Source organism: Neofelis nebulosa, chromosome 1, assembly GCF_028018385.1.
Source record: "Neofelis nebulosa isolate mNeoNeb1 chromosome 1, mNeoNeb1.pri, whole genome shotgun sequence".
NCBI classification, from domain to species: Eukaryota; Metazoa; Chordata; class Mammalia; order Carnivora; family Felidae; genus Neofelis; species Neofelis nebulosa.
In genome coordinates this window covers 74,755,653-74,783,604 of record NC_080782.1, presented here as the reverse complement: position 1 = coordinate 74,783,604, position 27,952 = coordinate 74,755,653, and the positions used below count along the sequence as shown (strand labels likewise).

Below are 27,952 nucleotides of genomic sequence, written 5' to 3'. Positions count from 1 at the left end.
GGTGCCCTGGAGGGCTGGAGGAGCTTGTGTCCATAGTCACGGCACTATGTGCTCAGAGGTCCAGCTGGCCATGTGTCCTCCACAGAGAAAAAAAGCTGCCAAGTTGGGTTGTTTGGGCTTAAAAATTCCTAGTGTGGACAGGGAATCCCTGAAGGGAAATGTTAAAAAACAAATAAATCAATAAGGTGGAAATGGGGAAGGAGAAGGAGAGCTGTTGCCTGAGAGCTTCTATGTAAAAAGGAACTTAAAAATAAAAAGGGAGTAAGAGGAAAAAAAGAGTCTCTAATACAGTTCTGAAGATTCTAAGCATAAACTGAAAGAAAGTAGGGTGAGATGCTGGAGGAGACAGTTTGTATTGCTGGCCTGTCCGGCGGAGCTTAACTGGCCTCCCTCTGACACTTCTTCCTGCTTTGGACTCTGACATCGAGCTGGAGTCTGAGCGTCTATCAAAGGTATGAGTAGTGCTGCCCTTGGCATTGGTGTACAGATGGTTGTCCGAGGAGGGGTAGTTGATCTGAATTTGGACATTCGACCTCGCCTCTTCCAACGCAAGGACTTGCTGGCTCCAAAAGAGCGTTCTGCCACTCGAGGTCATCAGTATCTTGCTCGTGTGTGTGGTTTTTCCTTTGCGTATGCTGGATATACTCTGTGGCTTTGTCTGGGATTTCGGCCCAGAGTGCCTGCTGTCCTTGGAGTGACAGGACTAAGTCCCACAACCCGTGAAAGCCATCTTTGATGTGGTTCCTATGTTTTCATTCCAGTGTGTTATGAAGAGCCTGTTTGTCATAGGCAGATTGAAACCTCAGTTGCTCTTTTTTGCTCTCCACCTCAATGTCATGGTTGTGGCTCAGTTCCCATGGCCCAGGGAGCAGCCAACAAGGACAACAAGCCAAGCACCGCACCCCCCCCCCCCCCACACACACACACACTCATTTGCTCCTCACTCACTCTTTCACTAAACACACATAACATGGGTTAGAACCACCTCCTTAAGCTAGTGACAAATTCAATAACATTAGATAATTGCATTTATCATAGTTACTCTAATGTTTCTTGCATCACCCTTGAGAAACTAATTTTCTTTAAATCTGGTCTACTGGGAGGAGACAAAAGACTAATCAGAGAACATTAACTTTAATTGTCATGTTGAGCCCTTAGGATGGGTCAAATGTCAGTGCCAACCATAAACCAATTCTCTTCTTAGCTTCTCTTGGTGAATAAGCACCACAGCTAGGTACCAGATGTGTGTCCTGTCAAATTGAGATAAGACAAGATTGCAAGGAACATAGATAAAGAACACGGTTGAAGAAAACCTGTGTTTGGACAGTTTTCTTTTTTTCCCCTTAATATGAAAGATAGCTGAAAGTTCAGATTTATACTTCAAGGAGATCTCTGCTGAAAGAGAAGGAATCAGTCTGAATATATGCCTGTTTATTTTATTTTATTTTTATTTTTTTAAATATGAAATTTATTGTCAAATTGGTTTCCATACAACACCCAGTGCTCATCCCAACAGGTGTCCTCCTTAATACCCATCACCCACCCTCCCCTCCCTCCCACCACTCTGGAAAACAGTGTGGATGTTCTTCAAAAATTTCAAAATAGATCTACCCTATGACCCAGCAATAGCTCTGCTAGGAATTTACCCAAGGATATACAGGAGTACTGATGCATAGGAGCACGTGTACCCCAATGTTTATAATATATGCCTGTTTAAAGCTGATGTAAACAAAAACTAGATACTTGACTAAAGACTCTTCTCTGGCTGTTTGCCCAGAACCACCATCTCAGTTCTCACTAGAAAGGAAGTTCCCTCCAGAATGTGTTCCACACACTTTCTTGTGTCTTGTCCCTCCCTTAATTCCCAGCTACTTTCACAGTCTCTGAGTTACTCTGACCAGAGAACAGCTCTTTGGGATTCCTTGAAGAAATAGGTTATACTAAACTTACTTAGGAATATGTCTATACCAATCTCATTTTGTCATTTTCATACAAATGGTGCTAAATTAAATTCAGTTTTCTCCTCCTTATTTTGGTTTAATGACACATCTTAAAGTTTGTCCTGTATCACTGCATAGTGAGCTGTCTCTTCCCCCTACTCCCTGTGGCTACATGATAGTATTCTCTTTTATCAATTACCATAATTTATTCAGCTTTACTAAACTACATCTAGGGTTTTCTAATCTTTTGTTCTTATAAAAATGCAGACAATGATATTCTTAAGCTTACTTTTTTCATGAATATATGTGATTGCATCTAAAGTATATATTCTGAGTACGTTTTTCTAAGTCAGATATGTCCATCAAAATGATGACAAGTAATGTTGAGAGGGCTTTACAAATATGTAGAGCTGGTTACCCTGTGCCAACATGTATAAGAGTATTGCTTGCTTCATTGTTTTGAAATATTCAAAACTCTCATCTATAATCCCATATATCCTACTCTATCTCGTGTTAGATTCAACAAAACTATTGATTTTTTTTAATGAAATAAGTTGGGAAACAGCTCCATCTAAATCCGAATGAACAAAATTTTCAGTATAGGTGTTTTGCTGTGCATTGTAACAATAATATTTTCATTGGTATCAGTTGCCTGCTAAAATCTAAGTGTTTGGTATTTGTGACTATACTAGCTGAGTTATCCTATTCTCCACCCCATGCAAAATGGTCACTCTTTTCCTTGCTATAAGACACAATGGGTTAGATATGTTTTCTCATTCTTGGATACTTGCATGGTGAGCAGCAGCTCCATAAAATAATACAGAGCAGAGATTTTCATTCATCAATACCAAAGAATGCTTTTAAATAGCTAAGGTATATTCTGATTTATAAGCATTACATCCTATAAAGTATATGGTTATTTTCATCCCTTTTTTTGTTAAACATTGTATTTGAGGAAGTTAAATATGTATAAGATATCAATAATCCCTTGTAGCCCCCAAATTAGAATTTGCCACACCTTGTTCAAAAAATCAATCTACTGCCAGGGTAAGAAAACACTATTCAATAGTATCTTCCAATATTTTGGCAATTTAGGATTGTTGTCTAGGAAAATATTAGAGTCAATTGCTTGTAGAAGGACTACCTGTAAAACACAGATGTCAGACATATATATTTATATTAAAGAGTTTGTCTGAAACAAACTGTGTTTTGAAACACTTTGTTGTATATGTTGTAGAAGGAGAAGCCTGTGTGGATTAGTGCATTCCATGGCATCTGTCAATGTAAAGGATGACATCTGCCTTTTGGATTTCCAAATGGAAATGGGATGTAATTATTTTAAAGAGCTTTGTTATTTTTTTTTCTTGAGTGATTTCTTTTTCTTTTCATAGGAGCCTTCTTTCTTTTTTTTTTTTTAAGTTTATTTTGAGAGAGAGCATACGCAGAGGAGGGGCAGAGAGAGAGAGAGAGGGAGAGAGAATCTTAAGCAGCCTCTATGCCATGAGCACAGAGCCCAATGTGGGGTTCAAATTCACAAACCATGAGTCATGACCTGAGCTAAGATCAAGAATTGGACACTTAGGGATGCCTGGGTGGCTCAGTCGGGTAAGCGTCCATCTTCAGCTCAGGTCATGATCTTGCGGTTTGTGAATTCGAACCCCACATTGGGCTCTGTGCTGACAGCTCAGAGCCTGGAGCCTGCTTCTGATTCTGTGTCTTCCTCTCTCTGCTTCTTCCCTGCTTGTGTTCTGTCTCTCTCTGTCTCTCGAAAATAAATAAAAATGTTAAAAAAAAAAGAGTTGGGCACTTAACTGACTGAGCCATCCAGGTGCCCCAAGGTGTCTTGTTTCTGATGCAAGAAAAAAAAATTCTTAATTAGAAGAAATCTTGAATGAAAATAGACAATCCAGACTGCAATGGTCTTTTTTAATGTAAGAAAAAATTCCTGTCAGTGACATAAAAAAAAAACAATAACATATGTATGAAACAAAGTGATTGTCTGTTTTGTTTTTGAATGTCTAGCTTCTAATAAATAGATAAAATGATGCAAGATTTCAGACATTGTAAGCATAAAATTGAGCATTTGGGATCCATGGGTATAATCATATAATCCTCTGTCTCTTTCAATGTCATGAAACTCAGTTTTCCTCTAAATTTGCTAATTGAAACTAGTGCTTCCCCTTTTTTTGGATTATAATTTGTGCACTTTCCAAAATTTTGATCATTCATGTGTAAAATAGAATGTCAACCCAGAAATTAAAATTTCTACACAATGAGTTAACACTCACATCTTCAAACTTACTTGAAATTGAGGCCACACAATTCCCTCAGATGCAGGAAGCCTAAAGAGAAATGGACTATGGTTTGCAGCTTCTCTCATCTTGTTCTGTTAAGAAGATTCCATACCAGCTGTCTCTGAAATGTGTCACCAGGAAATATTTCTTCATTTGCCAAACCGTAGAGGGAAGACTGATCCAAATGCCCAGTGAAAGCAGCTAGCCAGCCTGTGACAAATGGCATCATTTTCTCACAAGAAGTAAGGGAATAATTCACTGTTTTCCCAAATTGCAGGGAACATATATGTGCTCTGATTGGTTAAAACCTGAAGGAAAAAACCTCAGATGTTTTTAATGATAAATTAACTTTCAACACATTGATAGAACAACTTAATAAAAATATCTACTCAGTGTTTTAAGGGGTGAAGTTCAGAGCTATTTTCTCTTATGTTATCATTCCTTTATTGAATTCTCTCTTCTTTTGTTGTCTATCATGATGAATAGGAAGTGAATCCATATTTTTCTCCCATCCCCTTCTTTAGTAATTAGCAGTATGTGTAAAAGGGGATTGGTTCATATGAATATGCTCATAATACCACTTAGAAAGATAAATTCCATGCTTTTACAATAGGTTTGAACTTTGAAAAGCTCAAGCATTCTGATTGCCAATTAAGTTACAGTAAACATCTATTAATTAGAAAACAAAAAAGATACAGTATTGTAGCAAATTTAATTTCTGTATGAACTGAAAGCTTACTCAAAACACAGTTAAACTATCACAAAGAAGAAATATTTCTAAATCCTGTAAAAATAAGTATAACCTGGATACAAATATCTGATGATAACTATACCAAAAAAGAAAATTATAGAGCAACTTTATGTACAGTTGTGTGAAAATTATTAATGTAATATTAATATACAGAAACTGACAGCTTCTTAAAAATGTAGTTGTCTTGAGTGTTATTTTTCCCAAGAAATGAAGAATGTTTCAATATAACATAATTTACCAAAATTTATAAGAAAAATCACATATAATTTCTATAGTAACTGAGAATTTAACAACATTTTGGATAAAAACAATAAGCATAACATGGTTCTATAGGTATTTCTTTCACTCTATAAAATATATCAATCTCAGCCGCAAATCCACCATCATGCTTGATGGGGAACCATTTGGAGACATGTCTATTACTGTAAAAAAAAAAAAATAAAAAGAATGACAAGTGCCCACTTTTATTGCTATTATTAAATATTTAGGTACTAGTCAATACAATTTAAAAAACTTAGAAGAAAAAATAAAGTAGTGGACAAATCTATTAAATTTGAAGGTGGCACAATTGTATACCTGGAAAACCCAAGAGAATTAACTAAAAACCTAACACAAATATAAAGCAATATTATAGGACATAGATGTGCCAAATCAACATATATAAATTAATAATTTTCATCTACAATATACTGGAATAAATTATCTCATTCAAAATACCAACATAATAGCTGTTTCTAGGAATGTGCACAATATGAAATGCACAGGATTTCTAGGAAACAAACTTTTAAACAATCATTGCCAACACAAAAGAAGTCTTGAAAGGAAGGAAAGATATATTCTTGACTAGAATGACACATTAAAATAAATACAGTTATTTTTGTAAGGGTGCCTGGGTGGCTCAGTCAGTTAAGCATCCAACTTCAGCTCAGGTCATGATCTCACAGCTCATGAGTTCGAGCCCTGCATCGGGTTTGTGCTATCAATTCAGAGCCTGGAGCCTGCTTCCAATTCTGTGTCTCCCTCTCTCTCTGCCCCTTTCCTGTTCACGCTCTCTCTCTCTCTCAAAAATAAATAAACATTAAAAAAATAAAATACAGTTATTTTTAAGTTTATTCATAAGGTAATACAGTACCAATGAAAATACCAGACACCGGTAGGCTATTTAGGCTATTTATTACTATTATTATTATTTTATTTAATTTTTTTACTAAATGAACTAATTCTAAAATTTATGTGGAAAAAGAACTAAAATAGTTAGGAAAATTCTAAAAAATTAAAAATAATAAGGGGAAAACAATGTGTGCAATCTCACTTTTTCAGGGACCTAAGTCCCCCCCCCTTTTTTTTTTACTTTCTTTTTTACTTTTTCCCCCTAGTTTTATTGAGATATAATTGGCAAATAAAAGTTACATATATTCACAGTGTATAACCTGATATTGTGATATATGTGTACATTGTAAAATAGTTACCACCATCAAGCTACTTAACGTATCCATCATCTCAAACGGTTATCATTTTTAGTGTGTGGTAAGAACAATTAAAATGTACTCTCTTAACAAGTTTCAGTTATATAGTACAGTGTTATTAACTATAGTTACCATGCTGTACTTTACCTCTTCAAAATGTGTTCACCCTGTATAACGGAAAGTTTATATTATTTGACCAACATTTTCTCATTTCCTCCACCCCCAGCTCCTAGCAATCACCATTCCACTTTCTGCTTCTGAGTTTGACTTTTTCAGATTTATGTATAAGTGAAATGATACAGTGTTTGACTTTGTGTGCTTGGCTCATTCCATTTGGCATAATGTCCTCCAGATTCATTGCTATTGTCACAAACAGGACATCTTTCTTTTTTATGGCTGAACATATTCCATTGCATAAATATGCCATATGTTCTTTATCCATTCACTGGTCAATAAACAAGTAGGTTGATTTCATATCTTGGTTATTGTGAATAATGTTGTGATGAACATGGAGTGCAGATAAATCTTTGAGGAGATGATTTCCCTTCTTTTGGATATGTACCCAGAAGTGGGATTGCTGGATCATACAGTTCTATTTTTAATTTTTTGAGGGATCTCTATACCTGTCCATAATGACTGTGCAAGTTTATATTCCCAACAGTGTACAAAGGTTCCCTCTCTCTTCATATCCTCACCAACACTTGTTATTTCTTATCTTTTTTATTCTAACATATGTGAGGTGGTATCTCATTGTTTTGATTTGCATTTCCAGATGATTAATGACTTTGAGTAATTTTTTCATATAACTGTTGGACATCTGTCTATATTCTTTTGAAAAATGTCTATTAAGGTCCTTTGCCTGTTTTTATTTTTAGTTATTTACTTTTAAATTTTTTTTTTTAATTTTTTTTTCAACGTTTTTTATTTATTTTTGGGACAGAGAGAGACAGAGCATGAACGGGGGAGGGGCAGAGAGAGAGGGAAACACAGAATCGGAAACAGGCTCCAGGCTCCGAGCCATCAGCCCAGAGCCTGACGCGGGGCTCGAACTCACGGACCGCGAGATCGTGACCTGGCTGAAGTCGGACGCTTAACCGACTGCGCCACCCAGGCGCCCCTACTTTTAAATTTTTTAATGTTTATTCTTGAGAGAGTGAGAGACAGAACATGAGTGGGGGAGGGGCAGAGAGAAAGGGAGACACAGAATCTGAAGCAGGCTAGAGGCCCTGAGCTGTCACCACAGAGCCCGTCGCAGGGCTCCAGTTCGTGAACTGTGTAATTATGACCTGAGCCAAAGTTGGATGCTTAACTAACTGAGCCACCCAGGCGCCCCTCTTTGCCTGTTTTTTAATTGGTTTGTTTGTTTGCTCTTGGGTTGAGTTCCTTTATATATCTTGGATATTAATCCCTTGTCAGGTGTATGGTTTGCAAATATTTTCTCCTGTTTTGTAGATTGTCTCTTCACTTGGTTGTTTTTGTTTGTTGTGCAAAAGCCTTTTAATTTGGTTCAGTCCCATTTGTCTGTTTTTGCTTCTGTTTCTGTGCTTTTAGAGTCATATTAAAAACATCATTGCCTAAATGAATGTCAAGAAACTTTTTCCTATATTTTCTTCCATCATCTTTTCAGTTTCTGGTCTTATATTTAAGTCTTTAATCCATTTTGACTAGATTTGTGTGTACAGTGTGAAAAAAGAGTGCAATTTCAGTCTTCTGCATATAGATATCCAGTTTTCCCACCACCATTTATTGAAGAAACTGTCCTTTACTCATTGCATATTCTTGGAAACTTAGTCAAAGATCAATTAACTGTAAATGCATGGATTTATTTCTGAGCTATTGTGTTCCATTGGTATATGTATTTCTTTTTATGTCAGGCACATGCTGTTTTGATTGTTATAGATTTATAGCATATTTTGAAACCAGGTAACATGATGCCTCCAGCTTGTTCTTTTGGCTCAGCATTGTTGGACTGTTTTGTGTCTTTCACTATTTCTTATGAATTTTAAGATTGTTTATCCTATTTTCATGAAAAAAATCCCATTATAATATTAACAGGGATTGCATCAAATCTGTAGGTCACTTGGGTAATATGGACATTTTGACAATATTAATTCTTTTAATCCATGAGCATGGATATATTTCTATTTATTGCTGTCTTCCTCAATTTCTTTTTTCAATGTTTCGTATAAGTTTCTAATAATTAAATAAGTGTAGTACTGACACATAAGCTTACAGGGGCCAATGAAACAAAATAAAGACCACAAATAAATTCAGTCACATAAGTTAATTTAGCATATGATTTGACATGGCATCTCAGATCAGTAGTAAAAGATGACCTATTTATTATATTGTGCTTTGACAAATGGACAGACAGCTGGACAGAAAAAAATCAAGATTAATATATGACTCACACTATAGGCTAAGGCAAATTACAAATAGATCAAAGATTTAATCTAATAAGGAAGATCTTTCTGTTTCTAAATCCCACATCCATTTAAAAATGATAAGTATCACCACATTTTATAAGTTTATATAACAAAGATGTGCAAACAAATTCAAAACATAATAACAAACTGTGAAAATATTTTCATTTACTATCAAATACAAAGTACCATTCTCTCTAATATATAAAGAATGCCTACAAATTTATAACAAAATAATCGGAAATAGTGGAAGCTTTGACTAGTAAGTTTACAGAAAAGGAAAGAAAAATGATCTTAAACATATGGCAAGTTGCTTAAACTTAACTCTAATAAGAGAAAAACATATTGGAACAATGCTCGAATGCCTTTTTTTTAAAAATGACATGATTAGAAGATTCTAAGTTGTGTCAATTCTGTACCTGTGGAAAGACTGATACTTTCACACATTATTAGTACAACTTCTGTGTTTTACTAATTACCAGTGCACATACATTTAACCCAGATATTCTACTTCTACACGTTTATTCTATACATACACATGTACGAAATGGTGATGTGTACAAAGCTATTTATTGTCCATTGTATGTACTAGCAAAAGCTTGGAAATACCATAATTGCCCAGTACGTCCATGATAGAAAAAGTAACATAGCTATACAAAAGAATGAGGAAGCTCTGTATCCTGATATAGAATAATCTGCCATACATATAGTTTAATGAAAAAAGGAAATACCTGAAGTATGTGCCACCGATTGTCTAAAAGGGTTGTAATAAAAAAAAAACTATTCATGAGCCTGGGTGGCTCAATCAGTTGAGTGTCTGACTTTGGCTGAAGTCACGATCTCATAGTTCTTTGGTTCGAGCCCCACATTGTGCTCTGTGCTGACAGTTCTGTAGCCTGCTTCAGATTTTGTGTCTCCCTCTCTCTCTGTCCCCCACCCCCTGCTCACACTCTGTCTCTCTCTTTCTCGAAAATAAATAAACATTTAAAAAATAGTTATTCACATTTGCTTTTATATAAAAGCATTCTGGGAGAATATCTAAAAACCTAATGGCAGTACCACCTGAGGTCAGACATGGAGGGGAAAGTCAGTAACTAAGCAGATAGAGTAAGAATAAAAGGGAAATGTTTTTGGTTATATGATTTTGTATATTTTTTTGATATTTACACTATGGGAACAGCTTATCTATTAAAAATCAATAATCTATATAGTTAATATATATATTATATATAGTTAATATATGTTATATATAGTTAATGTATTAACTATACATATTATAGTTAATATATATTATATATATAGTTAATATATATTATATATATAGTTAATATATATATTATATATAGTACATATATCTAGTATTGTCAATATATATTATATATATAGTTGATATATATATATATTATATATAGTTAATATATATAATATATATATAGTACATATATATATATATATATATATAGTACATGGTAATTTCAAATGGAAGTCATTAACTGATATACTTACCATTATTTTATTTCCTTAGAATTCTTCCTTTTCAGAGCACTTGGGATGGTCATATTTTATGGGTCACTGTTTGGGAAATGGGAAGTAGAATACCTGGATTTAGAAGAGGTATTGCCTTGATTAACTTAAGCAAGCCATCTCACCTTATAGAACCTCAGTTTTCTGGTCTATACATAGAAGGAGAATTTCCAAAGACTTATCCAGCTTTTAATTTCCATAAATATAGTCGAGTAAAATAAATTGAGTCTTAATCTTTCTAAGCATCAGCTTCCATGACATAGAACCCACTTAGTTATAGGAAATGCAAGTGATGGTGGATGGGCTCTAATTCTAGAACAGCTCACCAACATTCTTTATATAAGATTCATGGTACCAGTCAATACTGATGACATTTTTTCTTCATAAAAGTCGAGTGAAAATCATTTAACATTAAATCCAGTTATTTTTACTGTTTTAATCAAAGTGTATCACTGTGTTGGGAATATGTAAAAAAAAAATAGTGATGGTGAAAATAACCTTTCAGAAGCTTCTGAATTGGTAAAAGGCAATATTTTTATTTATGCATAATTTTTCATAATTGATATTGATCTCTTTTCTCCATGAGTTATCTTTGTGTTTGTTTTCTTTTTTTTCCTGTATTTCACTGGACTGTTGAATGAGATAGTATCGTGCACTGATGATCACTCATTGATTGCTCATCAACTCTTGTGTGTAGTCAACATGCAGTAACAATCCTTCTCCCCCATTATGAGTCTTAAAGACAATTATTCTGGAATAATTTAATTTACAACTAGAAAGTGCCACTGAGAGTATGTAATGTTAAGAGTTCCAATAAGATGGAGAGTTTAGTGTGCTGTTCACATTTGCCCTCTTTGCTACTTAAATCCGGAATTCTTCAGACCAGTGAATCAGAACAAAGAAACAAACTGAGAAGTAAACAGATGCCTGTCAGAACTGTCGTGTTGTTTTCATGAGTTTGATCTTGTTAGAAAGTTTGACAATAAAAGACTGAAATACATTGAAAACCAGATAAATCTGACAAATCAGTGAAGTCACAAATTAAAGAGGATTTTTTTGATTATATAGCTGTTATGCAGGTTAATAACTCAGGATTTTTAGGAACATTGTTCCTTTAAAAAAGTAGAAATCTCAATGATTACTTATAAAAAGTCTTTTAATAACATATATTTAGGTAGAGCTATTATTTTGAGCTAATGCAGGGTCATAATTAAGATCTGAGATTTGAACATCACTGATACCTGTGTTTTGTTTTGATTTTTGATGTCCTATCTGCTATTTACTAACTATGTATTTGATCTTAAGGAATTCCCCCCCCCACCCCACCCAGTTCTTAGTTTCCTTATCTGTGAAATGAAGATGATAATTTGTGGTAACTAATGTTATCCAAATAGTTAAACAATATAATACAGTTTAAATGATTTATAGTGTGCCTGGCACACATTAAGTAGTATATAAAATGTAGTTACTACTATTTTTGTACATTTTATTAAATTGTTGTTGAATCAGCCTCCATACTGACAAATTTTTACACAAAGTGTCTATAAGTACTTACAAATAACATGTAGCCAACATTACTTCTCTTTTCTTTACAAATGATAAAAATTGCCATGTGCTGTCACTGGTCCATCTTTGGTTTTGTTTTGTTTTGTTTTGTTTTGTTTTGTTTCCAATTGTAAAAGCACATTGATAAAAGGTGAGATTAATTTTTACTATACAAGTTAAAATTAGACAATATGTATCAACTTGGAAACTACTGTGAGGCCATCATCATGGTGGATTGTTTTTGCTGCCATGTCAATTATGGGTGGCAGGCACCAGATGGTTCCTTAGTCATCTGATAGAATTAATGAGCCTGCTCAGTGGCCTCACTCACTACTAGTGATGTTTTACATTTCATGGGAAGAATTTAATTGAATGATATCCTTTAGAGTACCAACAACATTTTTCAAGGAAAGGGTTCTTAAATAGTGATTCATGAGTCAGCCTGCCTCAGGCTAATCAATCATTATTTAGAGTTAAAAAAGAATCACTTTCAAAGTTTAATTTCATCTTCAAAATCATCCTTTGACATAAGAACTATTAATAATTATGAAAGTAGTAATAAAATTATTTCTAATAAAATAATAGTTAATTATTTCTGTGTATTTACTATACTCAAAGAATTATACTAAGTGATTTCCATTATCTTATTTATTTATCCCTCAAAAGAAATAAAACCACTATGGAATAAACATCTTCCCGCTTGTTAGGTAGAGAAACTGAGGCTAAAGAGTGATGTGATTTCTTCAAAGTCACCCAAATAAACTGAGCTGGTTTAAACAAATTCATTTCTTGTGAAGTCCCATTTACTGAGTTCCCTAAGTATGCCAAACTTTGCATTTGGCTCTGGGAATGGAGAGCTAGATAAGAGGAACATCTTGACCCTCAACATGTAGTTTTCATGTCCTCTTCAATGGAACAGGGCAAGGCAAGCTAAATGAGGAATTCAAGCCATAACATCATCGACACCTTTTTTGGAAGGTAAGTGGGTTGCTTATGACTGTAATTCATAGTATTTAGTGACTTGTGCATTGAATATTTGATCAAGCTATATTAACAGCAGTAATGATTAGTTGTATCCCACAACTAGAATCACACCTGACAAATGATAGATGGTCAGTACAGAGTTGTTGAATGATAGAACAAATGAATAATCTACTCTACATTGAACCTGCACTAAGTGGCTCCTGGACCCTCAGGGCACAAAGTCTTTCAACTTTTGGTAGGGTTTCAAGAGCAACCTAATGCCATTTCTTCTATCATATAATCACTTCAATATATTGTTGGCCTTTCCTCTTGCAGGCATGTCTGCCTGATGACTGATCTAAATGGCATCCTCTGTATATTTAAAGAATTTTCCCAGCAGGTCTTTTTGACTCCATTATCTCTGTTTGTATGAAATAAAAGCTACTCATTGTTTCCCTGGTTTTTGAGGCCCTGCTTTTTTTAAGGCTAATGGTAAGCCCTGGTAAAAATGACAGACATGGGTTCAAAATCTCACTGGTCTCATAATCTTTTTTTTTTTTTTTTTTTAAAGTAAGCTCTATGCCCAACGTGGGGCTTGAACTCAGGACCTTGAGATCAGAAGTCATATGCACTGACTGTTCCAGCCAGGCACCCCACTGGTCTCATATTCTAATGAGAAAGACAGATATATACTGGGAAGGGATAAATGCAAGCTTGTTTTATGGGAAAATAAAATAAAACAAATTAAATTGATCAGACAATCTAGAAACAGTGTCCCCTAAAAGATTCAATATTCTATACTTGAGCTGTCTTTAAAAAAAGAACGTGTTTTATTGTGCTTATAAAAGTTATAAACATTAAGGTGGTCATGGGAAAGGTACCTATGAAGATACCTCCTTTGGCCCTCTTCAAATGCCAAATACAAAAGGATCTCCATTCTTAATGTAAATTGGTAAAAATGGGGCATTGATATCCACAGCTTTTTATTCATGAATACTTATAAAGACGAGATGAAGTCAAATAATGCTGCTGGTGCTGAGAATAATGATGCTGCTGCTGCTTATATGCTGGTTATATCCTAAATTCACTAGCAAATATTTATTGCTGATGTACTTTGTGTTAGATATGGCACTGAAAGTTGACTTGCTCTTGGTCCTCATAGGCTTAATAGTCTAGCAGAGCACAAATCTATTGACAAATAATAATTGATCTGGAGAATGAGTGAGAGCATCTCTGAGGAGGAAGTAGCAGATACCTGAAGCAATATTAAGTCAAACTAAAAACATTTCTCATGGAAGAAATAGTGTGCACAAAGCTTTTTGGCTGGAAGGAAATAGGTAGGCTGTACAATGAGGAAAATGACTAAGAGTGCTCTTAATTCCTAAAAGCAGCAATAATGCCCAAAATAATTTATATAAATCTTCTATTCATTTCTATTTGGCATGATTCATTTATTTTTATATAATTTTTGTGAAGTTAATAAGGATTCTCAAATGGCATCACTCTGACTAAAGGTGTCTCACAAGATTACACTGAAATTCTATTATGAAAAAATTCTTTTATATCTCAACTTTAATTGGCCTCTGGATCTTGAGATTCTGTGACTGTAATATATTCCAATGTTATTATAACCTGAAAGAAAGTAGTGATAATATTATAGATAATGAACTCTGAACTTCAAAATATATTGGATATTATTTAAAGGTCCAATAAAAAGGCATAATTTATTATAGTATGTCTATATTCATTTAAGTAATGTATACCTTTACAGGATGATTTTCCACAAAAATTAGTTTTTCTCTAGTTGTATACTCACATTTTATATGACAAGCAACTCTATTAGACTATCAAGCTTTCAACTAGAACAGCATTGAAAAAAATCTGAACAGAATGCAAAATGGAGAAAAACCATCTTTGTGACAGCTAAAACATAGGGTTTTCACAAGAACATTTTTGGTATTGATTCTTGAAAGCAAAAAATCATTTCCACAATGGGCAGATTCTATTGGCTATAGCAGTTAACATCTTTCTTTTCTTCTCATTGCCAGAGTCTATCAGAATAGTTTAATATGAGGAGAAAAGATCTCAAAGAGACAAAAATTAAAGAAAACTGAAATTGCTTGAGCTCGTTAAATGTGTGGGTTTTTTTTTTCCAGTGCTGTTAGAGGCTTTTTTTTTTTCTCATTTAATCTCAAATTACTACATAAAGCATTTGACATTTGCATACTGTCTTTCCCTCAAAGATTTTAAGTTGTAAAAAGAAAAACCAAATGTATATGGATTTTCTAAGAACAGAGGCCTTTAACAAATCACTAACACTGTTAAAAAACTGTAGTGCAATAATATGCAGAGGACAGGCTGACTTGGAGGAGACATTTTTAGAAGACTGAATGGGAAGAAGAGATATCAACATGGAGGAGAGGTGACTTGATAGACACGAAAGACTTGGTAGAGATACCAAAAAAATTAAAAAAAAAAAAACTTGTTATATCAAAACCAGAGAAGATTTTGCATAAGATCTTTGGATTTTGAAAACTAACTGAAAACATTTGAAGTTGAGCAGGGAAGGGGTGTGAAACTCACGAGAGGAGCTGAGGGTGCTGTGAGCATCGATACACATTCAACTTGGTGAAAAAATGGGGCCACTATCTCTAAGGCAACAAAAGCAAGACATGGCTTTTGGGGACATGGTTTGGGGACATGGCACCATGTGAAGAGGGAAAGTAGAATCACCTGGAATGCCATTATCAACTTCAAAGTAAATATATAACTGTGTTAATTGAATTATGGCTATGGTTTGTGATCCACACACATAACAGTTGGTACCTTCCTGGGTAATGACAAACACTGGAATCATCAGTATGCAAGACTCATTTTATGTTTTATCCTTCCTGGAAGCTATAGAAAGAAAAGCAACTTTCAGTGTCCCAGAAGGAAATAGCATATAATTTGGAGTAAAATAGATCACGGTAAAAATCTCATCTTTATCCAACTTCTGCAGATCATAAAACCTCTCAGTTTCCTCATCTCTGCTATGGAAATATGTGTCCTCATACAAACCAGTTAATGAGGTCAAGAATAGAAAAGAGCTAAGGGGAATATCACTCCTATTAAATGTCAACCGTATCTTTCCTTCCCCTTTTTTTTCCCATTTCATTTCCACTGGGTCATTTAGATTCCCATCTCTTCACCCTTAGATTACAGCAAGTTATAATCTCTGTGCTTCCTGGTTATCTCTCTGAACAGTTTTGAACTGTGTTCATAACCAGCATATGCAAAATCAACCTCGTTTTGTTCTAAGTTCATTAAGCTACATTGACTTCCTCAGTGAGTTAAACTACTCTGTATAGCTTGCAAAGCCTTCAGTACACTTGTTTCCTACGTTCCCAAACATTTTTATTTCTAATTGTTAAGTCACATGAATCCCAGCCATCTCTTTCTCTGTTATCCACATTGTCTTTACCATCTCCTCTGTCATCTTCTTGATGATTTCACATTTTCAAAACTTTTTGAGGCTCAATTCAAGATCTGGTTCTCCATCGAAACTGTATTTGAGTGTCTAGTCTCAAATGATTTCCTCTAACTTTGATCTTATTACATTTAAACTCAAAACCATAAAATGATATTTACCCATTTAAAAAATGGGGGTTAGCTTGTCACCACAAATAGATTTTAAATTCCCAGAAACATGGACTTAATTTTTTTTTTTATCCATTATAGAGCCTAGCAGAGTTCTGAGTGCATGACCACCAATTCAATAAATACAGATTGGTTATATCTGAAGGTTTCAGATAGCTTTCTTAATATTAAAACTGGATTGCCCTTGAAAGGCTGTTCAGCAGTAGGTTCTGATTAAAATAGTCTGTTCATTTACAACAAGGGGAGGTTTCCAGCTGATAGATTTTATTACCTGTTATTTAGACAATGCAAACACTGTAACAGGGAGCATCTTGTAAACAAAATTTGCCTTGACTATTGGGCATAACCAACTTTAACTGCTACTTTCAATCTCCCCTAAAGGCTCAGAGGGGAACTGAAATGTGAAGTGTTTAGCAGGGAGATGGACCAAAAATCCAGTTAGAGCAGAAAATAACTTGAGTTAAAAAGAGAAACACAGAAACCATGCCAGCTATAGGAATTATCTGCCCTGTGTCCCTTCACATTTTCCATTTAGCCATGTTTTCATGCCACACATTTTTGTGCCTTTTTAATACTCAAAAGTGTAAATGTAACTTGCTTAAAAGCAAGGCTTAAACATTTTAGTTTTCCATTGATTTAATCCATTTCTAGTTCTTATCATTTGGATAATCTAAGCCTGCCCACCTCCTTCCTTTCTCCTGTCATCTGATTTAATCATAACTTCAGATCATAGGTTGAGATTAAACAAATTTTATAAAGGATGGCAAGAGTCAGTAAAATTCACAAAGTGAAAAGCTCTCCTCCAAAGGTGAGCTAGACTGTCACTGGTGACTCACGACATAAGTTGCTCTTTTCTTTCTTTTCCAAATTATAAGAAAAAGCAATAAGAGATGGGCTAACAGAGCCATGACTAGACAAGTTGGAGATGTTACTCTGCACATTGAAAAGGAGAACTGCCAGATATATCTTATGGATCACCTAGAATTTTAAAGTAACAGAATTATAGAGTTGGAGTCAGCTTCAGAAATAATCATGTTGAAAGTTTTAAATAATACTGTGTATATTACTTAAATTAATTAGGACTTAAGACTTAGTTTTTATAAGATATGGATAACTGTATCTGCCTTTTGATCTTTATAATAATTGAGATAATTGAGAAAGTGATTTGTGAATTACAATGCAAGTTTTATAAATGAATTTTAAATAAATGAAGTATTGTGATTCCTCAAAAGGTGAAACATAGAATTACCATATAAACCATTAATTCCAGTCCTAGGAATATACACAAAATATCTGGAAACAGGTATTCAGAGCAGTATTTATACATATATGTTCATAACCAAAAGGTAGAAACAAATGTCCCTTAACAGATGAATAAGCAAAATGAGGTATATCTATACAATGGAATATTATTCAGCCATACAAATGGAATAAAGTACTCATGCACATTACAATGTGGATAAAGATGACCCTTGAAAGCATTATGCTAAATGAAAAAAGCCAGACACAAAATATTACATATACGCTGATTCCGTTTATGTGAAGTATTCAGAATAGGCAAATTCAAAGAGGCACAAGACAGATTCATGGTTGCAAGGAGCTTTTGGGAGATAAGCATGTTTTATCCTTTACCCTTGCTTTAAAAGGTATGGGGACTCCATTGTGGATACTACAATGTTTTAGAATGAGACAGGGATGATGGTGCAACATTGTGAATTACTAAATGCCACTGTATTGTGTACTTTAAAAGGGTTAATCTTATGTTCTGTGGATTTTACCTCAAAAAAAAAAAAAGGAAAAAAAAGATACCAGAGTTCAAAATATTGCCGTCTTACACAGCTCCTGTTGCAACTGATGGCATAATCTAGTTTAAGTCCTCTAATTTTTAGTTGTACCCTCACCCCTTTTCTCTTGCTACTCCATATTAATTCCACTAATATAAGTAGTAACTCAGAGATCTATCCAACAATAATATCTGCTTTTATTTTTAAGCATGGCCATGTTAATTAGTTGATTTTAAATAAGAAGTAGTGCACATAAATTTAAAGTAAAGATTATAGCTCTCCTGTGGTTTACATTTGAATGCAGTTCCTGTTGAGTTTGCACATTTTTTTGTGGAAAAGCCTACACGCTTCAGTTTGTATTCAGCATATCCTCCGCCGTAAATTGTTGGCAGGGAAGAGCTATTTAGCATTAGTCATTTCGCACAGTTTATAACATAATGATTATAATCCAACCCAAAGGACAGAATACTATATTGCCAAGAATGAAAGTAGGCTCATCTTTATCTGTAATGGAGAAACATGTTCTATTTTAAAAAGAAGCAGGAAAAAAAAGCAACAGTCATGGAAGGTCAAAGTTGGCAAAATCTGTTATAGTCTAGCTCAGGAATTACTTTTTGACTGTTGAAACAACTAGTGAATCACCTATGACAAGTCTAATTAAAATAATCTGAGCTATGTAACTGGGTTACTAAGCAGATGGTAGAACTAAAGATGTGCTGAACTAGCCATAAATAACTGAGACAGGAAAAAGCATGAGGGGGAAGCAGTTTGTGTGAGCATACATAGTGGCCAATGTGTTAGCATATGCCTTTAGCATTATACCTTTACAAATACACATCGTGAGATATATGACATTATCCTTGGAAGCTGAACATTTTAGATGCTATAAAGATAATCCATAAAATGTACCTGAGCCTTATGACATAATAATCTATTGAAGAATGATATAGAAATGAAAGCATATATAAACGAAATAGATAATCAGAAGGTAACATAAGGGTTCATAGTCCCTATGAGCAGTAAATTGATAGTAGTAATTTGATTATATCATTTCTCATCATGAAGACAATATTCACTGTCATCATGAAATCTGTTTCTCTGTGTGCTCAGCCTTCCAACAGAACGGAACTAGACTCTGATTGGAGTTTAAAATGTTAACGGGGGAAACAAGCCTTTACAATTATCCTGCCTAAACCATGCAATAGTTGGGAACACTGCACGACAAAATTGCACTGCACTGTGTTTACACAACATACATTTCCAGAGGACGTTCCTTGGCCTACACTGTAACCAATGACACGCAACCAAATGCAGCACATCAAAAGCTCCCTGGGGAGAAATGGGTGAAGTAGACCTCAGATCTGCTGTGAAACGTATTCTCTGGAAACTAGGGTGTAAATAAATAATGCCGTCAACCTAATCTTCTTCTGTATTGCTCTATTTTTTCAACATGTGTCACAAGTAGTAGTGAAGTTTGAATATTAAATTGAACCACAGATGTCATCTGCTGAAGGATATCCTGGCAGTCTTACCTAAAGGTAGTGCTGGCTTTGGTGATACGATGCAAAAGCAGCAATGAAAAGTCATGGGATTCCAGAGGAATAGTATTCAATGTTTTCTTCTCTCTCATATCCTTCCTGCATAAACACAGTATGGAACGGGCAACAGAATCTAAGGCAATGAGAGAGCAAATTTTAACTTAACTGTAGGAAGGGGTACCAGCTCTGCTACCTGATGCTTACCTACACAACCACTGGACTCACCTCCATCAAGTTTTCTCACCTTCATTTCCCTTGAACCCCTATTATTCTTTGTCATTATCACATTATCAGTATTCACATCCCATAATTAAATTTTTGTGAATCTGTAAGAACTCATTTTCCAAAGGAATGAAAGAGAAAATAAAATGCAGTGATGCACAGTGGCATGGAATTAGCCCCAGACCTACTTGCCCAAAATGTTAGAGCTCTAAGGTGATGTGAGGTTCTTTAATATCTGCTGATTTATAAATGGACTCCTCTTTTTTTTCCTACTCTTTTCTATTGGATATGTACATTTTCTATTGATTGTAGGCTTTTAAAAGTACTTCCTTCAAGTAACATTTAGTTAGTTTGTTCCTACTTAAAGAATATGTAATAGCTGGCATACATGTTTATTTGATTGCCAGCAAGTTCATTAGTGAACACTTTTGGGGAAAGTGTGTTTGATTCCTGTTCTGATTAAAAATATGTAGAGAACATCTGAGGTTTGGTTTGGGGAACTGAGCGAATGTCTGGGTGTTATGAGTGGAAGAATGAGAGTTAGCTAACCATACTTAAGAGTTATTGCAGAAGATTAGGAATAAAAGTTACTTAAAAATTTCAAGTATCATCTGATACCTCATGAAAACACTGACATTTAGGAAATAAATAATGATTCTAGAATAAAACAATGATTCCATAATAGTTACAATAAAAATAATTCATTTAAATTTTTTTATTTCTGAATAAACTCAGATTTCCAATTGAGGACATTTTTCACTGCTTTTTGGCTGCGCTCTCTCTCTTTCTCAGGTTTTAGGGCCCTTTTGTGTTTTGATGCTGCTTTGGGGGAAATGGTCTTAATTTTAACTCATCTGACCGTGCTCTTAAATATTTCCCCGATTGTATAATTATTTATTATCTTTCTTAAGATAATATAGTTTAAAGAAAGTTTTCATCCACTCTACTAGTGAATACAGCTTTGTGCAAACTGTCTGGCTAATACAGATATTCTTAAGTGGAGTGGAGGGAGGAACAATGGAACAATTGGAAATGATAAGAAGTTTCTAAAAGTGAAAACAGAAAATGGACCAACAATGAAATGTAATTTTGGTTTCATGAAGGCTTAAAGAATGATAGCCTTTATGAGGAATTGATAAAATTAAATTTTAGAGGCAAGGAATGTAGAGGTCTATAGAGGAAGACTTATCCTTTCTGTTAAGACTAAAAATGATAGCTCTACTTAAATCTCTTTTGGCACTAGAAAAATCTTGTGAAATTGAGTTTCATATTCCATTGACATGTCAAGATATCTTATTCACCCGAGAAACAGTTTCACCTAAATATATGACTTGTTCTGCACCATCACGGGGCTTAATTTAAGCATAGCACTTCTACTTTCAAGGAGCATCATGCTTGTATCAGCTCCATCAGGGTTACAAGGCAAGTGGAGAATTGAGGCCATCAATTTTAAAGCCATAGAGCTGAAAAGTCTAGTTTTTAGAAAGTGACTTAAAACGTCTTGTATGGGCTGTATTTATTGGTTTGGTGCCACAGAATAATGAAATTTATGGAAGAATTACTTTGTCTGAATTTACGACTAAATCGGTAAGCTTAACTTGTCATTCATTTACAGAAAGATCTCATGTGAGAGTTCAGTATTAGAAAAGACAGAGGTCATTTAAAAATGCATCTAAAGGTTACTAATTCTAAGCTCTCCCTTTTATATAGTAAGGGTGAGTACAGTCCATGTTTTAAGTAGTGATACAAGAAAAATGAATATATAAATAATTTTTTAAGAGTAAAGATAAGAAAAAAAGCAAGGCTCTAATGAAAGGTAACATTTTGCTTTCAAAATGAAGCTAGTTTGCTTTTATTGAAATCTCACATTCAATTAAAGGAAACTGAAAGAACCAAATAACCAGTATTGAACCACAGCAACTCTCAGAAAGGATCGCACAAATACACTTTCAGGAATATTTTAATTAATAAGTGAATTCACTTGGGTGACTTTGTCTCTGTGTCAAATATTTAGGTGAGAAAATACAGCTGCTTATACCCTGACAATTACTGTGGCCAGGGAAATGTTACCGCATTCTTCAATTTATGGTACTGAAGAGCATCCAGAAGGTAATATGAATAATCAGTAGATGGTATTAAAGGAGTAACTGCTAATGGACTTTCTGTTGAGGGAAAAATTATACAGTGCTAATATCTTTACAATTGAAATATGAAGCAATCTATTTTCTTTTTTTGAGAGGCAAATAGACTTGTATTTTATTTAGGCCATTGTATTTAGGTTCTTTTATATAGCAACCTTAGTTTATACCCTAATATGCCATCTTTACGTCTAACTTACAGTCGACCTCTAGCGAGACTTGGACCTATAATTCATCTTAACCAGAAGCAATCTGTTTTCATATCACTGCTTCCAATGATTGTTAGTTTGGTCTGTAGGTCTTTCTTGTTGAGGAAGTGGCGTTCTCATTACTTAATAGTCTGCATGCAGTGGGAAAAGATGCCCATCTTGAGAAAGAAGTAAAATTATTCCTCCAAAATACTAATTCATTTTCTTTATTTGAAAACCACTTGTTAAGCATTTATTTTGCCAACAAATATTCTAGGCTCTCACAATAAGAGTGATTTTGCAAATTTCTTTCCCTATGGAGAAATATTGCTTATGCAATTTGATGCACTACTATATATCTGAGTATTTTATTTCTCTGCTAGAACTTTTGGGATGAGCAGCATGGGAAGGCAGCTCCAACTTGTTTACAGTATGGACCATGATTATTAACTTACTGTTTGTGAACCTAGGATTTCGAGGTTCACTCTAGGATTTCATCTCAAGACCAAAAAAATACAAACCAACAATGTTGATACAGAAAAATCAATAAACAAAGAAATACTCTTTTCTCCTAAAGTCTGGTGAAGGTCATTCTGACACTTTTTGAGACAGCAACACATTAATTAGTACAATCCACTTGTGGTTTTGAATATGAGATAACATGTTCAGCAACAAGAAACCTTGTTAGCAATTTTCCCAAACCATCACATTCAGGGTATCCTTAGTAGTCATTACCATCCTTTTGGACTAGCATTTTTTTCTGGAAGGTGATAAGGTATAACTATGACAGTTCTGATAGGGTTGTGCTCTCAGATTCTTTAAACACTGCTGGAGTAAATGTAAATCCTTTGTCAAAACCAATACTTGTCAGCTACCCATGTGTTGCAAATAACTGCAACAGAGCTATTATTTTAGAGTCTGAAGTGTGAATTGGATTTAGAAGCACTTCCCATTATTTTGAGGTAAAATCCATTATAGTCAAGATATACTTTCATTGCATTGGTCCAGTTCTATCAAAATGGAATCTTAAGCAATACTTTTTGGTCATTTTTTACCAAAAAAAAAAAAAAAAAAGTAGGAGAATTTGTTTGGTGATTATACCCATGCTGAAAATACGTAATTTTTTTAAAGGAAATTTGAATTTGAATATGAGCTAAATCTTCTTTCTAGATATTTCTTCTTCATGCCCTATGCTAATTGAGAACCTGTTTCACAACATTTGTACTCTGGGACTCAGTCTAATGAAGAAGTTGCCTTCTGGAACATTGCCAATTAGTGTTTCATAGGACAGAGATATTTCAAACCAACATCTGGCATTGAAAAATATTCTGCTTGGAACTGACACACACCAAGTCTGATAGCCAAGATTGATTTCAGTAGGGTGGGGATATATAACCTTCCCACAGTGAGGAGTACCATGGAAAAAGAAATTAGAATATTTGATACATAATATTTACATCTACCTTGGTGGTAAACTGTTGGAAATTAAATGACATAATGTCTGTCATGTGATATTTTATAGTCAGTCTTTTTCTAACAGTCATGAGCAAGAGAAGTTTATATTTATTTTGAAGTGATAATGCTGGTATAAAAGACTTATGACTTTGTCGTAAGTAGCACATGCCATCTTAGCAAATCCACTGAGTATTGCTAAAAGAGTACATTGTGAAATACTATATAACAGTTATCTTTGTAAAGGTGGAAAAAAGTACTCTATAAATGTATTAGTATCAGGAAGGTTTGAAAATCTTATTTTGACATTGAAAAACCTAAATTATACCTCATTATGATATACCCACAGTGAGCCAAATCCCAGGAGCATTGATGTGACAGCTAAACTTGTGGCACTAAGTGATACACTCCCCCATTTTTTTTCACTCAAAAACTCCTGTATCCTATAAGAATCTATCTGAAGTCATTCTGATGGTCAGTCATCTATATGTTCTATGAACATGACTCTGAAATTTACATATTTGAAAACCTTAGGGTTAATATAAAAAGGAATAAATAAAAAAAACCTAAACTGAAGTTAATTTTCTATAGAAATAACTTTAATAAGTGATATAATAATCCATAATTAGCCCAATATTTTCCTTCCAGTGAGGAAAGAAAAAAATCACACTTTCTGAGCAAGCATAGTTCTTTTGGTAAATGAATGGCAGTTTTGTGCACCATTCCTCCTTCCATATTAAAATACCCCAGTGCCATGACACATATCTTGGACAACAGGGTGTATACTATTAAGTTTCAGTTTTTCTAACTCTCTGAGCTAGACAACTCTGTTCAGTTTAAAAGCTATATGAGTACTGGAAGCCTGATGATTTAAACACCTATGACAGTTTAGTTAAAGATAATTTATTGATGAACGTGACAAGGCAGCTTGTATGAGATTTTGCTCCAGAAGCAAGTTTTGGGTATAGGTTTGCTCAAGTGCTTATTTCACATTATATTTCCATTCTCTGTGATGACTTGGCCTCATCCAAGCTTCTGGCTTTTTCTCCTATACTTTGCACCCCCATCAAAAGTTACTTTCAAGGGTCCCTGGGTGGCTCAGTCAGTTAAGCATCTGACTTAGGCTCAGATCATGACCTCATGGTCCATGGGTTCAAGCCCTACTTCAGGCTCTGTTCTGACAGTGCAGAGCCTGGAGCCTGCTTCATATTCTGTGTCTCCCTCTCTGTGTGCCCCTCCCCTTCTTGTGCTCTATCTCTTTCTCTCTCAAAATTAAATAAACATTTTTTAAAAAGTTACTTTCCAGCAATACTTGCTATTCTTTTTACTTTCCAAGTCATAACCCAGCTTCACATGTCCACATATTGCAAATGTTGGCCCTTTACTTTAGCAGTGTCCCACCCCACATTTCATCTAATACAGCTTCTGAAAACACAGCATAAATTTTCATATTTTCTATGGAGGCCATGATAATATACCAGATAGAGCTCTTGCCAAAGGCAGCATTGATGAGTGGCCCTGCTATTTCTGCCACAATGCTTATTATAAGGCCATGCTTCTCATGGGCCACTCCTGGCATGAGTACAATGGTTGGTTGATTCCTGCAAAATCTAGGACTCCTCTGACACTTGGCTTTATTTATTTATTTATTTTTTTAATTTTGTTTAATGTTTATTTATTTTTGAGAGAGAGAGACAGAGAGAGACAGAGCTGGGGAGGAACAGAGAGAGAAGGAGACACAAAATCCAAAACAGGCTCCAGCTCTGAGCTGTCAGCACAGGGCCTGACGCGGGGCTCAAACTCACAAACCATGAGATCATGACCTGAGCCGAAGCCGGACACTCAACCGACTGAGCCACCCAGGCGCCCCTGACACTTGGCTTTAGTTCATGGATTTTCTGTTGCTGTGACCAGATCTTCCTTAGAGGTAGGCTACAGTCTGAAACTTTTCCTACCCAGTGCTACTTCTTTCCTACTCTCCTTCCCAGAAGTCAGACCTTCATCATGCTTTCTCTGACTCCTTCCCCTTTCTTCCTTACATGTGTTTCCCCAATAAACATCTTGCACAAATAATCCTGTCTTAGCATCTTTTCTCTGAGGATCTAACTAACACAGATTTTACTGAAAGTGGCCCAAAACACACACACACGCACACACACACACACACACACACACGGCAAGATTGGTATTGAAGACAGAATTAGTCATTACCTCACAAGTGAAAAAGATGCTGTCCTAAGTGGTAGGTAAGGTATAGAGACTCTCTGGTACAAGACAGTAAGCTAATTGATAATGATTTCACCACCAGAACTATGTCCCTGTGGAAGGAAATGCCTTTTTAAGTGAAATGATTCAGGCATTTAAAAAAAAATGAATATAAGGGGATGCATCAAAAAAGGCAGTAGGCTTCTACATTATATTGATGCCCTCCAAAGGGATAATGAGAAACTGAGGGATGTAAACACATAGTTAATGGCTAAATATGAGCTTGAGATGGTCTCTTTGGTAACTTAAAAGGAGACTTATCTCCCGGAATAGAAGAACAAATACAGCAGCAAACTGAAGATTTGATCATTATAGTTGCAAAATTCCTAAGACATCTGAAAACCCCTTTAAGGTAGATCTGCTGTGCTAAGATCAAAGTCTTTTTCTGGGGCCCTGAAACATGGGTTAGGGACATCTGGAAGGATGTCCATGTAGATAATGACTCTACAGATTGGCAGAGCCCGTCCATTCCCAGTAAGATCTAGTTTTTCCTCTCTGCTCTAAGACACTGCACAGTCCTCTTTCCCACAAGGCAACACGTGCTACCCTCAACAGACAATCCCACTCCTTCTGACTGCTAGGCTGATAACTAGAGTTAGATCCCACCATACCCTAAGTAAGGACCTGCTAAGCCTACCAAGGAAAAGAGGTACAGTACACTAATGAACTACAAAAATTAAGAGGATGTATATACAAGAGTGAGGATGTACCACTGTGCTTGGATTTTGAGAGTACTTGATCAGAAGTTTGAAATACAAGACCACAAAAGCAAGAATTCATTGATAACGGGGAGTTTGAACCAAACTTGAGTTTTTAACACCTTGATAAGGACCCCCAGCAATGGGGAGATGCTAGGGTTGCCTTTAGAAATCCAGAAAAACTGGCTAAAATATTAAGTAAAATAGAATGCCTGAGTTTCCCTGGAAGAAAGTAGAGAAAGGAATAAAGAAGCTGAGGCAATGGTCATGTTGGAATGGATATGTTATGTGAGGTAAGAAGACCTATCATATAGTTGTGCTTTACAGGAGGACCCAGAGATCGATCACACGGTTCATCAAAGCCATCAGCATGTGCTGCTTAGAGGAGCACAGGACCACTAAGAGGTTTGGTGGCTCTCCTCTATAGAAGAGGGCTGACAGTAGGAAAAGTTATCTCAGAGCTGGGCATTATAGTATATATGGGGTGATGTTACTCCAAAATAATAGAATCTAGGTGTCAGTGCTTGAAATCCAGAAGATGGGGGGCATTTATACTACAAAGATTGTCAAGGTCAAATAGACAGCCAACGGAGCTTCACCCAAATGGAGTTGTGGAGATGATTAATAGAGCAATGAGCCCCTAGGACAAAATAGATGCATAGGCAACAAGTGTGCTTGTTGACGTCTGTAACTTTTTCCCCTAAAAAATAAGAATGGAGGCACAGGGGTTTGGAGAGTCACCTCAATAAAAGTTCAGTGTCCAGACCTGTGCTAATTTTTAGGTATGGAAGATACTGACCAAAGAGGCGGTCAGTTCCCTAGGAGGAAGGACCATGCAACATGACAGAACATTATAGGCTGTGAGATTCCCCCTCATATCACTGTACATTTAAGAAAGGGGAATTAATACACATTTGAAGACCATTGAACACAGAGTTTGAGTGTGAGGTGATATTGATAACTGAAGACCCAAAGCATTACCCAGGCCCCTCTGTGAGAGTAGAAGATTACGCATGACAGGAAATAAAGGGAGTGATGATTAAATGTAATGGTTAATGTCTAAGTAACTCATGGTGGGACCACTCTGTCCGTAGATCTAACCAATGATTATTTCCTCAGTCT

The 27,952-nt window shown here is 35.2% G+C and overlaps 1 pseudogene; it reads right to left on the bottom strand.

The window, feature by feature from the left end:
* Positions 1–377: 377 nt before the first annotated feature.
* Positions 378–25,446, bottom strand: LOC131516787 (protein max-like; annotated as a pseudogene).
* Between the last annotated feature and the right edge of the window lie 2,506 nt (positions 25,447–27,952).